A 17,377-nucleotide genomic window follows, 5' to 3' on the forward strand; every position below is an offset into this window, starting at 1 on the left:
ATAAAGTACCAGTCATATACTGGGATAATACTATCACCTAACTCTGTGTATATATATATATATATATATATATATATATATATACATATATATATTATATACATGTATGTGTGTGTGTGTGTTTGTGTGTCTTGGTGTTTGTGTTGTTTATCCCTGCTCACTACTTGACAAGTGGTGGTCTTGGTTGTTTACATCCATGTGACTTAGCAGTTTGACAAGAGGGACAGATAGAATAGGCACCTGATATAAAAACAGAGATAAGCATTGTTGTCAACTTGTTTGACTAAAACTCTTTCGGGGCAGTGCCCCAGCATGGCCACAGTCTAATGAAGCAAAAGACAAAAACAAACAATAAAGGATTACTGAGCTGAAGTTCCGTAAGTTTTTCATCAAAGACCTTCTCCATTCAACCACTTCACTTGTTTATTTTTAGCAGAAATCTAAAAAAAAAACAAAAAAAAAAAACATGCATTGACAGTAAACTAAATATAACAAAAACTCGCTGATGACATTTCGTGTCATAGATTCTACCATTTTATTTCAAATAAATTTCAAATATGTAAATAACATAACACAAACATATTCAGCATTATTTAGATCATATACATGTGATATTATTTACATATCTCAAAAGAAACTCAGTTGAGATTTCCTCAACATGAGAAGTAGCAGTTATTTTACTATCACATTCATCTCTCACCTCTATTTATTTTTGATAAAATATTTAAATATTTCAGTTTTTAAAATTGATTTTATGTTACAAATAAAATAATTTCATTATTTTTTTTTTTTAATTTTATTATACTTTTTAGAAATTATACATAAAAAAAATTGACTCTAAAGATAGTTGTACAATTTTTGTTTGTTTCTTTTCTTTGCTTTTGAGGTATTTTTGGTTTTATTTTTCTAATCAATGGCTCTAATTTGTAAGATATCTCTAATTTCTGTTATTGTACGCTACCTCGTAACTCTACAACAATTCTAATAATACCCCTCACGAACGGCAGCATATTATTTCGGTTTAGTATTTCTGCTCGTCTAAGTTTTTACACATTTAGAAATCTATAGAATATTGATGAAATTTTTCCTTTTTTTTTTGTTTGTTTTTTCAACTTTTTATAAACATCATGAATTTGAAAATTTCCTGTCAGAAAAAACAAAAAAAAAAAATTTTTTTAATTTAAATTTTTAAAAAATGACAGAACCAAAATTATGAAATTACAACGACTTTGCATGTGTGTACCAATGTTGGAGTATATGAGTTAGACAGATATCAAAGTAGATAACTATCAGATGCAGAAGCATGAAATGTTTCAGTTGATTTAAAGGACGGTTCTTGTTGTTTTCTGTTTTCTTTCTTTTTTGTTTTCATTCTTTGTTATTATGCCAAATTAAAAATTAAATCAATGTTTTTTTGTAATTGATCTGAATTTTAATAAATGTGTCTGTTAAGTTCATTAGCAAGACAAAATGTTTGGTATTAAATGGAAGATTTCCATATATGATATTATGGGCATCAATATGATTATATTGTAGAATTAAAAGCAGACACACACACACAACACCAAATGTACACACTGCGATAAACATGCACACATACACAAACACATGCATACAAGCATATATACGTATGTGAATATATATATACATATGTATATACATAAATATATATACACACACATATATATATGTGTGTGTGTGATTCTATTTATCTACCTCTCTCTCTCTCTATCTATCTATCTATCCATATATATATATATATATATATATATATATATATATACATACAATATATAAACACATATCACATATACATGTGCATATGTACATGAATAGATATGTTATGCAGGCAATGGACATATATTAGTTTATGTACATACATACGCACACACGCACATATATATATATATATACAGACATACATACATATGCAATTTATATATGTATATATACACACACACATATATACACAAAGTGGATGTGATGCCAAAGATATGATATCGCAGCTAAAGTTTCAAGCTGCATTTGAAAAATAATTTTTTATTCATTTAATGAATCTCTCTAAATGAATTTGATAAATTGATAAAATTGTGAATAATTTCAGCTTTTCTTCAGAATGGTAAAAGTGCTTCTAGCAATGTTTTAGCACCATCCATTTGGTTGGCCATCAGATAGGATTAGCATTTCTACAATGCATTTATTGTTGATTAGTTACTGATTGATTGTGTTGATCTTTTATAAGTTCTTTAATTTGTTCTTAGCCATTTTGATCATGGCCATGCTTGAGCATAAAATTTATTTTGAAATGGTGTTGATGGTGCTAGTAGTAGTGTTGGCAGTGTTGATGGTATTGGTGGTAGTGGTGGTGGTGGTGGTGGTAGTGGTGGTGGTGGTGGTGCAATAATCATCAACTTCCATTTGTCAACATATTTAAGCAAATCAATACTGAAATGCATCCCAACATGGGTGTGTGTCTGTGTATCTGTCTCCGCCTCCAAAATGTGCCATCACCAAACCAAGCTGAATGGCCAGTCAGCCATGCCAAATCGTCAACATCCAAATAACTATGCCCAATCATCTCATTCCACTCCCAGAAAATAACTAATTAAAATGGAAATGTTCTTTCGTGTGTACAGCGTCAAGAAAAGTCTAATGAAAATATTTGATTCCTGCTATGACATTTAGGGATAAGGCAGAAATATTGAGGTTCTGGTTGAAATGATACAACATGCAGGGGTCAATATACCTTCAAAACTGTTTTTAGATCTGATGGAACACATCTTCATTGCTGCCTTACAAGAGGTATGCTACCTGAAGAGCCAGGAATATTTATTTCTTTATTGCCCACAGGGGACAAACAAGAACAGACAAAGGGATTAAGTTGATTACATCGACCCCAGTGCATAACTGGTACTTATTTAATTGACCCTGAAAGGATGAAAGGCAAAGTCAACTTCGGTGGAATTTGAACTCAGAACATAACGGCAGACAAAATACCGCTAAGCATTTCAGCTGGCGTGCTAACAATTCTGCCAGCTTACCAGGAATATTGCAAAATTCTTCTTCTATTATAATTCTATTCTCATTCAAAGAATATTAAATTGACTGTGGTACTTTATGCTATTGGTCCCAGAAGAATGAGAAGCAAAGGCTTTGAGCCAAGAAAGTGAAAGGGTTCTGAGGTCCTGAGAGTTAGGTCATCAGTTCAATTCCTGAACCAAGTGGCACATTCTGTCTTTGGGTAAGGCACCAGTTTACTCTGCTAAAAATGAGTCCTAGCCTGATGCTGGTGTTGCCCTCTCTCTCTCCAACTATCACATCATTAATGTTCCATTGTGTTAAGGGTGGAGGGGTGGGTGCTGAGTAGGTGTTTCTATCTGTTTGCAGCTACACAACTACCTAAAGCAATTTGTGAAAGTATGGTGCATCATGCTACCTGATTATCACTCGTTTATGACTGACATCTAAGCAAGCTTTAAGGATATTAACTGAAAGCTAATTGCAATTAACTTAGAACTAATATATGTTATATAATCCATTCGGCTTATCGACATTGAGTCCTTTCCATAGTTTTTGATTTAGTTTATTCTCTGATCAAACATAAACAAAACTAATGTTGTCCATCATCTCTGAGTTACAGAGAGGAAAATGGACAACATTATTTCATGGAATTGTTGAAGGTATTGAACTACAATACTAAATGTCATGGTGTGAATTATCTTCCAAAAGCTAACGTTATACTTTGAGAGGAAATGGTTTAGTTCAGCTTTTTACATATTATTTGTATCATCACATGGTTAGTCAATTTCGTTGATTTATTTTTATCCTTGCTAACATCTGTATATGCGTTTCTACATGATGCTACAGTGATGAGGAATGTGTAAATATGAAGGAAGTTGAAATGGCATTAAAGTAAGTCATAGTAGATTGTTATGGCAAGTAGATACAATCCTTTCCCTCCAAGAATAATGGTTTCTTGATGTCATTCAGATCTCACCAGGGAATATGAAACAATGAGAACTGAACATTATTGCAGCATAACACAGCTATTTTCGACCACGTTTATTTGTACACCCAACATGGCCATAGCAAATGAAACACTTCTTTTTCATTAATATCAAACCAAAACAGAAAAATAAAAACATAGGAGAGTTGTGGGGGACTTGGTACTAAATCTATTTCAAACATCATTGTAGTATGATTGCTAATCTTGGGTAACGGAACAATACACTAGACTAATGGTGGTATTTAAATACCAACATTAAAATACACATCAACAGCAGATGACTATATACACCTATCAATGAACCATAATCTTCACTTCGAATCTGAAACCATATTTAAACTCACCATTGTACAGTGCCACCATCATCTGCTTCCTCCCTTGGAAAATATCCAACGACTAAAGAAAATTAGAAAACTTTTGTATTTGTCCATTTTGCTTGTGTTTCATGGTAGTAGTTGCTACCCAGGTATTTCAGACATCCCAGAAGCCACCCCCCTCTGCTGCTTTAGATGCTATTACAGTTATTCCACCCTGGTTTATCAGGGATTAGCTCTTTAGCATTCAGATTACTCTGTCAAATGTAATGCTTATTTATTCACATTGTAGTGAATTAAACATGCATTATCTCGTAGCTTTGAGATTTCAATGATGTGACTGTCCTGGATGGGGCAATTGTTACTGTGGTTTAGCCCCTTTGTACTGGATGGGGGTACTGGGATCCCTGTTCGAAAATATAAGGACACAGATATTGTGTCGTACAGCCAGCTGGAAACTATGTTTCCTGGGGCTAAAACAACAGTAATAATCGTCCTTTCCAGGACAGCCACATTATGTTGGCAAATAGCCTTTACTTGAATAAGTTAGCTGAATAACTAAAATTGCCTTTTTTTAATGTTAGATGTAAGCTCATCTGAACAATGTCAAGTGTCATTTAAATATTTTAGAATATGATATCATTATTTTGGAACTTAATATCACAACTGCTGCGACAATGATTGATCTTAACATTCATTTGCTTTTTGGGGTTGCTTTGGGTTTTTTCTTTTTTTTTTCTTTTTTTTATATATCATATCCTAGATAACATAACTTTTCATTACCCTCTGTCCAGAACAATAAAGACTGTAAAAGAATGATGATAACATTACAGAAATTAGCTAAAAACAATTTCAACAGTTAACACCACCTCTGTGATTAGCACTTTTACCATCGTTTATGATATCAGAATGACCATCAAAATGTATATTAGTGCTGCCTCTGTCACCAGTAATGATGGTGTTATCAAATGACATCTTTATTACCATTTCGGCTCCAACCAATTCTATTTTCTCCCATCATCATCATTACTATAAACACTGTTTTATATTGCTGTTGTTATTTTTGTGTCAATTAATATTTGTAATATAATAAACAGTTTTCTTTTCTTTATTTTTCAGGTAAGATGTCCATTTTCAATGATTTTGCATAAAAGGTAATTATTTTTCAAAATTTTTACACAATTAACTATTCTAATTGCATATACATTTGTAATTATTATTTTAATTGTTTTTTTTTTTTTCGTTCACAAAATTCCCTGACTTTTGTTACACTATTCCTCTCACCCCTCTCTCATTGCTTTTGCTTCCTCCATCCATGCTGTTGCATTTGTTAAGCATTTATTGCAAGGACAGAAACTATCAAACCTGAAACAATGCTGCTGATGATGGACAAGAAAACGATAAAGATGACAATAATGATGACACATTTTATATTGCATTGTTGCTGCTGCTGCTGCTACTACTACTACTACTACTACTACTACTACTACTTCTACTGCTACTGCTGCTGCTACTGCTGCTGCTACTGCTGCTGCTACTGCTGCTGCTACTGCTGCTGCTACTACTGCTACTACTACTCTCTCTGTCTGTCTATCCTTTTTCACTCTCTTACCAAATTAAGTGTAGTCATTGTTTGGTTAACCCTATGCTGGCCTTGTCCAGGCAAAAGTATAACAATAGACATTCCAGCCATGACCATTTCGTATTCTACCTTTTTTTTTTGTCAATCCTTGTGAGTCCCAGACCACATGATACAGTATGTCCTTTCTAAGGTTGGTAGACTGTTCTTTGAGGAAGGTCTTTCTCATTCTCCATGCTTGCAATAATCAGACAAAGATACAAGATGGAGTCTCTACGGCTAGCAGATTACATGACCATGTAGAAGTTTCCTCATTAACTCATCAAAGCATACTCCATGAATGTCTGAATTGAGAAAATAAAATCTCAGAGTCCATGAAAATTGTTTTTTGAGAAAGTAAATTCTTTGACAGTTAGATGTAAGGTGTTCTATGTTTTGGGATGGTTCCAGACTGGTGCCAGATAAACATTTAAAGCCATTCCTGGCAATCAATTGTAAGCAATCAGTCAAGTACAAAAATAACCAAAGGATTAATAATTTTGTTAAGTAAAACAAGATTTTTGAAGTCTGCAAGTTTTGGCAGTGAATTGGTGGAGCTGTTAAAGCATTGTAGTGAGTGTCTTGTGGTGCCTGTGTCTTGTAGTATTGAGTTCAAATCTCGTCCAAGTCAAAATACTAATTCAGTAGGAGATGGAATTGATAGAATTCTTAAAGCATTAGACAGAATACTTTCAGGTATTTGCCGTTGTTCTTTGAGTTCTGTCCATCATGCATTCAACTACACTGGTACCACTTCATACTGAGATTGCCTTTTTCTTAGACAACATTGGCATCAGTGAGAGGTGAAATTACCACTGCTGCTGCTATTGCTACAACTTTATCATTATTATTATTATTATTATTATTATTATGATCATCACCATCATCAGTGATATGATCTTTATAAAATCCTTGTTGACATTAAAACTCGTCATTCTGGGCTTTCAAAAACCTTCTGGGGTAAAAAGAAACTCTTTTAATTGTGAAACAGACATAAGTTGGAGACAAGAAGGGGAATCTGACTGTAAAACAGAGCCTCAGAAAAGATGCCATCAAACAAATGCTGGTTATGAAGAATGGGCATTGAACAAATTAATATGTGCCATTACACATTCATTCATAGATATAAAGACACACACACTACATAACCAGATACACATACACACATACAGATATATTTATCCAAATGGAAAACATTCAAACATGATATATAAAAATACCAATGCATTACTTAGTATCCTACTTCACTCTGTTTTTTTTTTTCATACCATTACATCTTATCACAATAGATTATTACTGTAATATGCAGCTTAAATCTCTGATACATTACCTTGACATATTTCAATACAACACACCATATTTCAGCTGCCAACATTTGTTGATTGTCTCGACTACATTTTGACTCCGCATGTTTGTTTGTTTTTTGTTTTTTGCTTACATTATATCAAAGTGAAGAATCTACTTCTGTGGACTTATTTAAAACTCACCATTCACGTCTCTAAATGTAATGACTGTAATTCTCTAAAAATAAATCATTAATGTTATACAAACATGTTATCCAAATTCTGTAGACATGTACAAATTATATAGACATAATGGCCACAAGTACACACTTTCAGAATTATCTAAACACACTAACCAAACGATGTATATTATATATACAATGTCCAAATGATGTATATATATATATATATATATATATATATATATATATATATATATATATATATATATATATATATATATATATATATATATATACAGAGAGCATTAATTATGTATACATCATCCAAAATATACAAACACCAATGTCCAAATTTTATAGCCATTGCTGTGTAGTTAAGAAGTCCATATTGCAACTGTGTTGTTTTGGGTTCAATCCTATAGTGAGGCACATTGCGTATCTTCTACTATAACTCTAAATCTACCAAAGCCTTGTGAAAGCATTTAGCTAATGGAAACTATGTGAAGCCCATCACACACAAATACATGTGTGAATGTGTGTGGATTTTGGGGTTTTGCTTGTCTCTTTATAAGTATGGTAATGCTAATGTTGATGACCGTTTTTGACATAATGACTATTTTCTTTGTCTTTTCAATTACTTGTGGAATATAGAAATAGCTTACCTGAAAAAACAGGAAAGGATTGTGACATGAAGAGTATCTGGTTGTATAATCCTGTAAAATCAATTTCCTGCCTTAGCCAAGCTAGCATTCAAAACTGGATGCTGAATGAATAAATAAGTTATCCAAACTATAAGCACATTTATATAAGTGCAAGCATGGTTGTATGGTAAGAAGCTTATTGCCAAACCACATACTTCCTGGTTCAGTCCCACTGCATGACACCTTGGGTAAGTTTCTTCTAATATAGCCTTGGGTTAACCAAAGCCTTATGAGTGGATTTGGCAGGTAGAAACTGGAAGAAGCTCATTATATTTATGAATATATATATCTATGTTTGTATCTTTGTGTTTGTACTCCACCACCTCTTGACAACTGGTGATGAAGTGTTAAATTTCCTGTAACTTAGTAGTCCAGCAAAAGAAACTGATAAAATAAGTCTCAGGGGCTCACTTCATTCAACTGAAATTCTTCAAGGTGGTGCCCCAACACAGGTGCAGTCTAATGACTAAGACAGGTAAACGAATAAAAGACAATGTAAGGGGTCCAAATTATATTTTCTCAGCCTCCTTTCTTCAATTAATTAATTAAAAAATATAATCCTTTGTGTTTTTTTTGTTAGGCAGTGTGAAAATATAATTTGCATCTGGGGCATTCAATACCCTTGAGATGACACACGAAGAAACGGATTGGTGTCTCAGATTGATTGGTTTTGGTGATAGAATATACAGCTTGCTTGTTTAAGGGAACAGAGGTTCTTGTTGTAGTTGTAGCAGAAAAGAGAAGTGAAGAAACAGTATAATATGTATACAGTGGTGGAATCGATAACTATCTTCAAATATTTCAAACAATGATTCTTGTCATCTTGGAATGAAATAAAAATAGCCTATAATTTCTTCCAGACAGATTTCAAAAACATTTCAAATCTTTTTTCTTCTTTTTCTCTTTTTTCTTTTTTTTTTTTTTTTTTTTTTTTTTTTTGATACATTGGTTTCTTCAACAACTCTAAAATATAAAATAAATTCTGGCTTCTAATGTCTTCATTCCATTTTCCATATAGATATATTGATGTAGATTGTCTTTGTTTTTTTCTGTTATTCATTATTTTTTTCTTCTCTGTTACTTTTCAAAATAAACAGAGAGAAATGTTAATACTATATAACTTGGAATGTATGACTAAGCAAAGTATATTGAGATATTAAATTTTGAAAGAATCAGATACTTCTCTGGTTTCAGGAAATAAATTTTAAGTGCTGAAGTTAACGATTTTAGTTAACCTTATCGAACTATTAAATAATAAACAAGAAGTTTCCAAGAAGTAAAACCAGCATATAAACCATCCATATTAAATATAAACCATCCGTATTAAATATGCTAACATACAATTTATTCCAACTACTCTGTTATAATTGCTTAAGCTTGTAACTGCAATGATTTAGAGCCATTAAGTAAGAATTTTAAATTACTGAGGTTTTAGGAATAAAGAAACTGGAAGTGGATGCTTTCAATTTTTCCCACGAGTATAAATAACCTGTGAAAAATAAAAGGGATTCTCCTGGGAATTGAAATCATATCTCTCAGCTCAGATTAATCTCAGGATTAAAAGAATTTAGTATAAGGAACAGTAGAAACCACAGTCTGCCCCATAATGTCTGCTTTTGGCCAGTTCCAATCATATATAAGTTTTTCTATGAGAGGTGACTTCGTATTTAACTTTTCACTATTTCTGAAGAAAAAGTTGCTGGAAGCAGTCCTCCACTCTCCTTCAAACAATGTAACCAATTCCAAGTGAATTAAAGACAAAGAAAAAGAATTAATTTCCAAATCTAACTTTATTGATCAACCTTGGATGGATAAAAGACAAAATTGATCATGGCAGGAATTGAACTCAGATAGCAGAGAGGCAGATGAAATAGAGCAAGACATTACTTTAACAACTCTGCCAACTCTCTGCAGTTAGAAGTAAGTAATACCTAAAAGTGCAACAGGTGATTAACGAAGCTACCTACCCTAATTGCAAAGAAATTTTTCCAAAAAATCTGTCATAAGATATGAGGTTTCTGTCATTCAACTGGCTTACTTGGAAATTAGGTATCAATGCTGAAATTATGACTTTTTGGTAAATGTTGGAAAATGTCATGAGAATCAGATCTACAAGATGGTTTTAATTCTTGCTTCTAGCAGTTCCGCATACATCATTAATTCTCCTGACAAAAGCATTTCTATAACACAATATCCTCCCACCAACCCCATCTCTTCATCTGAAACCTCACAGTGATTGCAGCTGAATAACATTACTACTAGTCATAAAGCATAAACCTGCCATAAGTGAGTCAGTTTACTATTTTACTGCCATTTTTTTTGCTTTTCCAGGTTTGAGCTTGTTTGGAGGTAAAGGATGGGTTCCGTTGGAGTAATTATTTTTAGTGCTTCATATCCTACCCTACTGCTAACTCTAAAATGGGAGTGTTGCAACTTGTTTCTTGTTTTTTTTTGTTTTTTTTGTCAATCAAGTAAAATGCTGTAAGCTGAGTTTTTGTGCTTTGTCAGGTGAACACCACAATGCCTATGATGTTTTCTTTTCAACTTATGACCTCGTAGTCAATATTCCAACTTCTTCACATACAGTGTAACATGTAAAAATATGTGTTACTATGTACACAACTGAATCTAATTGAGCCTAGAAAAATGAGATTTAAATGGAAAAAAGATTTCTTTGATTATTTTTATATCATTGTCTGTGAATGATATATGTACTTATATTAATTCTGTTTTTAATTTAAGAAATTGAAACAAATTTAATTTTATAATCTGCTTAAATTATTAGCCATTATACTATAAAAATGTGCAGCATGTTTAAAGTAATTTTGTTGACTGCTAAAACTAATCTTACCTATTGTTGACTAAACTACGGATGGACACTTAACCAATGACGATGTCAATGCCAGCACTAACCGAGAAAAGAATTCTTAACATTTCATCAATAAGTGGTCTTTCGTAACCATACCTGCCAACAGAAACCTCACCACTAATTCACAATCAAACTCAATTATTTCCAGGAAAATCTAGCCCCTCACTAATTTAACACTTTCTTATTTCCCATGCTGGTGCCATGTTGAATGCACATGTAATGGTACCATGTAAAACGCATCCATTCTGGTATGAGGCAGTGCTGGTGCCACATACAAAAGCATGCAGCCCACTCTGTAGTAAAGTGGTTGGTGTCAGGACGGACATCTAGTCATAGAAACCAGGCCAAAACTGAAAATCAGAGCCTGATGCAGCTCCCTAGGTTGCCAGCTCCTGTCAAACCATTCAGCCCATGCCAGCATGGAAAATGGATGTTAAGTGATGATGATGATTTTTGTTGGTATACATTGCCTTTGTTTCAATTAATTTTGAAAATAACAAAGAATTTTGTAAAATAAGGGAAAATTTTGTAAAATAACTTTGTCATTATTAATCTGGTGTTTGCAACGTAAACTAGCATAAAATGTTGATGGAAAGTCAATGTAAATCACTTTAAAATACCAAGTTTGTTTCAAAGAACCAGGGTTGATCTCAGGCAGACTGGTGTCAAACAGGTTGAAATAACTCCATCTGCTGCTATTAAAATCTCAACAACAAAATTATGTTAACACAAACCATTGCTCTCAAATAAACGTGTGTATAAAACAAGCAATTATTCTATGTTTAATGTATAAAATTGTTATTAGCAAATCTAATGACACCTGAATTTTTAATAAGCTCTACATGGTAAATGAAATACATTTGGTCCAATATCATAGCAATTAAGCATTATAGAATATTCATAGGTTTTAGTAACAGAGGAAGTAACTATAGAAATTTAATTTCCACTTTTTTTTTTAATTCTAATAAAAACCAGTGTGAAATATTTGTTTGTCTCATCTGAAATATAATAAAAATTAGAATTAAAAAAATTAGTTTAATTCTCTAATTCATTATATACCGCAAACAATTTCTTGTCAAATATTTTTCATATTTCACAGATACAGATGTAGATGTGTGTCATTAAGAAGCTTATTTCTTGTGGCTTTAGGTTCAATCACATTGTGGGACACCTTAGGGAAATGTGATCTTTTGTAGCCTCAGGCTGACCAAAACCATATGAGTGAATTTGTTGAACAGAAAGAAGCCCATTATATATATTTATATATATAAAGACATTTTAAGATCCACAGAGATCAGAACTTATCTGAAGCTCTTGGGTTCCATCCCACTGTGCAGCACCCTGGGTAAGTGTCTTCTACTATAGCCTCAGGCTGAGTAAAGCCTTGTGAGTGGATTTGGTAGACGGAAACTGAAAAAATCCTATCATGTATTTATATTTACATATATATATATGTGTGTATTTATGTGTGTGTGTCGGTGTTTGTTCCTCTACCATCACTTGACAACCGATGCTGGTGTGTTTACATCCCCATAACTTAGCAGTTCGGCAAAAGCAACTGATAGAATAAATACTAGACTTACGAAGAATATGCTCTGGGGTCGATTTCTTTGACTAAAACCCTATAAGGCAGTGCTCCAGCATGGCCACAGTCAAATGACTGAAGCAGGTAAAAGAATATAAGAATAAAAGAATATGTATGCGTGTATGTGTAGAGATATCTGTATGTATGTGTGTGCATGGGGTGGGATGTCTCTATGTCTTGAAATTTTATGGTAGTTGTAAATGAGTATCACTGTTATACAAGCAGTGTCCTTAGTTTCCAATGTCTGGTGAAAACATGAGGAAACATCACTCAACTTGGAAATAGGTAAGAGCTGACGACAGGAAGGGCATCCAGCCATTGTAAACAAATTGCAGCTGACCCCTGTAAGTATAGAGAAGTGGACATTAAACCAATAATTCAAAATATCAATACCAAGAATTTTTTTTAAAGTTTGCATTTGTTTAAACTTTAAAAAATTTGCTTAAGATTTAAACCAAAAAGAAAATATAACTAAAATAAAGACTAAACAGACTTGTGTATATTCTGCTATCAAAAACCATTATTAAAACTGTAAAATATTCCAACATATTGTATAATCTTGTGCAGTTATTTACCTATCAAACAAACTACATGAAGTTGACAGGGGTTTTTTTCACCAATAACCTAGAAGTTCATGCTAAATCAATGTCTAGTTTTGTAGAGTTCATTGCTGATAGTTTCACCATTGCTTAGAAAATATAGGGTAATACTGCTCAGATATGAAAACGAGGCTGGCTGCTTAGTGCAATTTTGATTTAGTTTTTCATCTTAGCTGCCAGCATATAATCACACATGAAAAGACTTGTGGGATCAGATAATCTTAATTAAAAAAGAAAAAAAAAGCACAAAAGGAATATAAAAGCATTTGAAATTTGGTTTGGGGATTCTTTTTATATATTTTGTTAATATTATTTTAACTTTATGTTTAATTGTTGGAAATATGCTGTACTGGAAATCTTGGTGTCTTTTTTTTCTTTTATCCGGCTTGTAAGTGTGTAGTACAGGTGTACAATAAGAAGCTTATATTCATGATTCAGCTATAGAATATAAAATAGAAGTAATTGATGTATGCAGATATCATGAATATGATATATGAATATGATATCTAACTATATCAGATTGCTTTTTATTACAATGAATGATATATATATATATATATATATATATATATATATATATATATATATATATATACATATATATATAGAGAGAGCGAGAGCGAGAGAGAGCGAGAGCGAGAGAGAGCGAGAGCGAGAGAGAGCGAGAGCGAGAGAGAGGAGTGTAACAGTGGTAGGGATGTAAGATGCCATCAGAAACACATGTATATACACACATATATGTATGTGAATATATGTATATATATAGATATATACATGTATATATATTTATGTCCATGTATGTGCATGTGTGTGTGTGTATATATATATATATATATATATATATAAAGAGGAGACTGGAAAATAGTTTTGGTATTATATATGCACCATTACATGTGTTTCATTTGCTAATAGGAGTTACAAAGGAGATAGATAGATAGTTAGACAGACAGACAGACAGATAGATAGATAGTGTAGTTTGATTCGTTCTACTCAAGATAAGTATTGCCATCTGCAATTGCTTTCATTGTCACCATCACCTTCACAATGAAACTGCTCCTTTTTGATATTTTGTGTTGGTGTTGGTTGGCTTTCATTCATTTCAGTCTTTTGTCATTTTGTTCCATGAAGCTTAGCATTCTCCGATGTCTTCTTCACCACTTCTTCCTATGTCTACTTTTGTCTATCTTTGTCACAAGATTGAGCCACTGTCGACTTACATTAGTAAGTAGGACATCATTTAGTTATTAGCCATTTATTCCAGCAGATGACCAGAAATTACATTAATTATAAACTGCTTTAATATGACATTTTAAGTCAACTTGAATAACATTTGAACTGTGGTCTGTAAATCATTATATCATTCATCAATCAATGAGATTAATCAGGCACTTTGCCATGAAGGAATGTCTAACTGAGAAGTGATTAATAAATTCTTTAAATAAGTTATAAAGAACAGGATTTGTCTGTTTCCTAATAAACTATTATAATATGTTAATTTATATTTGGAAGTTATAATTGATATTCTGCTCACTTAAGATGAAGTGGCAGTTGACTTTCCTGGATAGTGGATAGTGACTTCAATAGCTACTTCAGAGCATGAGGAATCTGCCCGAGGCAAGCCACTATTCAACTGGTTCTCACTGACAGTAAATAGTGTAAGGCCCCTGACCAGGGTTATAGGTTTCTGTCTATGGGTAAAAATCTGCATCGCTTCACAAGAGAAAGATGTAAGAAGTAAATCTTGGAATTAATCTAGAGTGGAACCTCTAAAATAGTCTGGCTTTTTGATTTGGTACTACTTCACTACCACAAGCTCCGTGTGCCTTTAAACTACACCAGCAAGGCCAACAGGAGAAGTCTCTTGTCTAGATAAACCAAATTTTTCATACACCCAGCCTAGGCTTGCATTCTGGAGCAATCGCTTAGTTACTGACCAGTGGTGTACTGACCAGCAGTGTATCACTAGACTAACTGATGCCAAAGAAGAATTAACTTTCAATTTGAAACGTTGATGTTAAATTTAAAATTATATCAATCAAAGACATTTATTTCAGACCACTTTTTTTACTTTTGAAATAATCTCATCTACAGAGGTAAACAAACTTCAAAGAATCCTTTACCAAAGCCATTGCTTCCATGATTACACTCACTTAGCATCTCATCTGTAATGATGATAGAATTTCCCATGGAGTCTATCTAAAACAGAAATCTTGCCCCAGATTGATTGCAATATGTTAGTCCTTTTATAATTGAGTTCAGATTATTATTTTTTTTTTTTTAAATAGAATAGTTTGTGATTTAACTGAATCAACAGACAATTGATTAAGTGTACCTTTGCATGCAATAGCAGAATAAATTGTTCCAGTTGAATAAATATTGTAACCAATATAAACTGAATTGAGATCTCCAGCATTCCAGCCTCATTTATCGCTACTTCTATATAGAAATCAACTCTGACTTTCTAATCAGCTAATAAAGCTCTTTTATCACGAAATAATTTCAATTATAAATTATGTGCTTTCAAAAATGAAAATTCGAGTCAAAGCAAGTCTCCAATAATTTCAATAAAAGCAAAAAAAAAAAGAATATCTAATGTAATAATCATAATTATAACAACAACGAGGATGGCTTTTAAGAAATAAAAGGTTATTCTGACCTTAATCACTCCAGATACACAAATCTCTATTTTATCTCTAATCCACATCTGACATCCCAGTTACACACTCTATATTCTAACATATTTCTAAAAGAGAATGTTAGGGATTTGCATGGAATAAACACTCCCTACTCTATGCATCTTTGTTGCTCAAACATTATCAACAGAAACATCATGTTTATCTGGATGAATGTTGTTCTTACCCATTTCTTTAAGTTGATCTGTTGTCTCATTCAGTTTTTTCCACTCCTTGTTTTTTGTTTGACAAAGACTTACTCAGTGACCAATCAACATGTTCTTTTCTTCTCTCTCCAACTTCTACCAAAACTACCCCAAAACTACTACAAACCTACTTCTGCTTCGGTTGATCTGATCTTATCTCTACCAGTCATCAGATCCATTCACTTGACATCTTCCATTTACACCTCTTATGTCTCCCTCCCACTAATCACATACTGAACAGTGAGCTTTATCCTTCCTCTCCAAAGTGGAATCCCACAGAAATATTATCTCTTACCCATAATTTTGCTTTTCCCAATAGACCGCATGAGCTCAAGACTTAAACCATTAAACCTATTAATTTCAAATTCTTTGGAAAATTACTATTTTTAAATCTCACAACGTTAGATATTCAGCAACAGTACTTTGGAGCAAAGATTGTTTGCCAACATAACATGGCAGTCCTGGTTTAGGATGAACGTTGCTGTAATTTAGCCCCAGGAAATTGCAATACACAGATATTGTTTTGTGCTGAGTGGGGGTGCTAGATTCCCTTGTTCAAAAATATAAGGACACAGATTGTGTTGTATAGCCAGCTGGAGACAATGTCTCCTGGGGTTAAATTACAGCAACATTCGTCCTAAACCAGGACTACCATGTTTTGTTGGCAAACAATCTTTATTTCAAATTCTTTGTTTAACTTTCTGATAAAGAAAAGCAAAGTTACTGTCTTAGTTTACAGTTACTGCTATTTTTATGGTTGCAATTGTTGCTCTTGATATTGTTACTGCTTGTTGTTGTTCACATTTTATTTTCTGTTTCTTTTATTAACTAAACGAGGCTCATTTGTTTGTTGGGTGTTCCTGTAAACAAATTTTACACCTTGTTAATTTACTTTAAACTCTAACCTATTTAGGCCAGCCATTTCGCATTGTAACTGTTCGAACCAAACAGAAAATGGACAACAAATAGTTATTGTCAAATAAAACAGTTTTTACACTATTTCGGCTTCCCCCTTCTGAGAATACTCAGCCATGACACCAAACTAGTTAAACAAGCAAAGGAAGGGGTGCTTTTGTTTTTGTTTTTATTTTTGTTTGTTTGTTTTTTTTTAGTATCTGTAGTAAAAGGTAGTAGCGCTTTACACTGATTGTGTCAGGTAATTGGAAGAAATTAGTGTTGAAATCACTAATAACAACTAAATATACACTTTGGGAATTCAAGAGCTGATTAGCCGTTCTATGACTCAATTGTATTTTCAATTTCAGACATTTGATTGATTCTTTCAAAAAAAATCAATAACAGGCAAAAATAAATAAAAAAGATATATATATATATATATATA

The 17,377-nt window shown here is 32.7% G+C and overlaps 1 protein-coding gene across 11 annotated transcripts in view; it reads left to right on the top strand.

Annotated features, from left to right (window-relative positions):
• Nucleotides 1-17,377, top strand: part of LOC106872422 (protocadherin-11 X-linked) — a 370,508-nt gene that overhangs the window by 111,820 nt on the left and 241,311 nt on the right. For 10 of the 11 annotated variants that reach the window (XM_052972305.1, XM_014919417.2, XM_052972306.1 and 7 more), the window contains one exon: nucleotides 5,440-5,474. The exons of the other annotated variant lie outside the window; for it this stretch is intronic. The gene's annotated coding sequence lies outside the window, so the exon portion shown is untranslated. The remainder of the gene's footprint in view (nucleotides 1-5,439; nucleotides 5,475-17,377) is intronic. 11 annotated transcript variants of the gene reach the window in all.

The sequence above is a fragment of the Octopus bimaculoides genome, chromosome 13 (assembly GCF_001194135.2).
Source record: "Octopus bimaculoides isolate UCB-OBI-ISO-001 chromosome 13, ASM119413v2, whole genome shotgun sequence".
Lineage (NCBI taxonomy): Eukaryota > Metazoa > Mollusca > Cephalopoda > Octopoda > Octopodidae > Octopus > Octopus bimaculoides.